Source organism: Wasmannia auropunctata, unplaced genomic scaffold, assembly GCF_000956235.1.
Source record: "Wasmannia auropunctata unplaced genomic scaffold, wasmannia.A_1.0 LD335971.1, whole genome shotgun sequence".
In the NCBI taxonomy this organism is placed as follows: Eukaryota; Metazoa; Arthropoda; class Insecta; order Hymenoptera; family Formicidae; genus Wasmannia; species Wasmannia auropunctata.
The window spans coordinates 14,058-15,776 of NW_012026919.1; the positions used below are offsets into that span (position 1 = coordinate 14,058).

Consider the following 1,719-nt stretch of genomic DNA (forward strand, 5'->3'; position numbering starts at 1 on the left):
TTTTTCTTTTTTTAAAAAGTATTATGTATTTGGAAATAATATATCTCGAAAAAAACTGTTGTATCAAATTAAACAAATAAAATCTAAGTTGTATTATCTTGAGACGCGATAGCAGTTCCCGACAAGTATATTTTTTTGCTATTTGATGATTTACACTGAAGGAGACTCTATAGCATATCCTTTATTGGATGGATAACACTTTCGTTTTATCAAGGTCATGATCCTGAACAAAATTCAAAAGGTTCATTTAAAAGGTTTTAGCCAGTGTTCGAACATTTTGGCTAATGTCGACGGTACTGCAACTTTGAAACTTCATAATTGAAGATTTACTTACTCAAAAAATATTTTATCTATGTGTTTTAAAAAGCTCTTGACATACTACAAGAATATACAATGAAAAATGAGAGATCCCATTTAAAAAATTTGACCTTTTCCTGATTTTGACCACGCCACCCAAGGTCAAACCAATGCTACCACTTTATGTCCCCCTTGAAGTCAAACAACCTTTGTTTGAAACATTTTTTTGTATCTGTCATAGTTTTCGAGTTATTTTCGAGTTATTCGCCTGGGGCGATTAAAATGAATCGCCCTGTATAATTCACTAACTGACAATGAAAATAAAGAATGATTTCTAAACCTTGACAATAAAAGAAAACCTTATTATGATTTTAACACTATAGTTAAACAATATCTTTACAAATACTCTCAATTATTAGTAAATTATTATAATTCTTATATTTAATTTAATGCAATTATTTATCTCGATTAAGCATCTTTAACAAAATAAGATGATTGCATATATATTAATCCAACAAATAATTATTAAAATGCATGCTCATGACATATGATTAAAGACAAAATATGCGCATATGAGGACTAACCTGAAGAAATTGCGTCGTTTTACATCGGCAGTTAACGAGTAATTAAAGTGATACAATTAAAAGCGCGAGAGATCACTAATGATATCATACAGATAAGATCGATATAATTTTATCAATATCTACATCGTACGTAGATATATTGATAAGAAATTTCTCACTTTTGCCATTTTTTTAAATATTTTCAAAGAAAAACAACTAATCAAGTTATACTAGAATACTATCAAATCCGTATCATACAGATAAAATTGATATATATTTATTAATGTCAATATATTGAAATCAATGCTTTGGATTGGCTGTCGCAACAAACTTGCGATCGGCTTGCAACTAATGTAGAACCGGCTTTAAGCGTACCGTTAAGATAATTTTGGTTATATTTCACATTTGGTACTATTTAGAATGCAAACCAACGTTGGAAATTGTAGCTTGGTGTTCGAGGCATCTAATATTACATGTTAAATCTTTCACTAATAGCAAATTAATTTGTTCTAAGCTTTTTAGCAACATGCTGTCAAGAGCACGATTCAGCAAACCGGTCGCCTAAATCGTACCTGTGAGTTTTATTAATAGTACCTCCTTCTAGACTATTGAATTTATGAATGAAAATAATTAAAAACACAAGATTGATAAAAGAATCACGAATTAATAGTTGCAAGCCGATTGCAAGTTTGTTGCGACAGCCAATCCAAAGCATTGATTTCAAAATGCAAACTTCAGATTGACTGTCGCAACAAGCTTGCGATCGGCTTGCAACTAATGTAGAACCGGCTTTAGACGCACTAGACCTGCAGGCGTCTCATACCGGCGCGGCGCGGAGGATGCGCCGCGTCCTCCCGTG

The 1,719-nt window shown here is 32.1% G+C and overlaps 1 protein-coding gene across 1 annotated transcript in view; it reads right to left on the minus strand.

The window, feature by feature from the left end:
* The window catches only part of LOC105454933, a 6,436-nt gene extending 5,491 nt beyond the window's left edge, over positions 1-945 (minus strand). The window contains exon 1 of the mRNA XM_011697912.1: positions 882-945. The gene's annotated coding sequence lies outside the window, so the exon portion shown is untranslated. The remainder of the gene's footprint in view (positions 1-881) is intronic.
* Between the last annotated feature and the right edge of the window lie 774 nt (positions 946-1,719).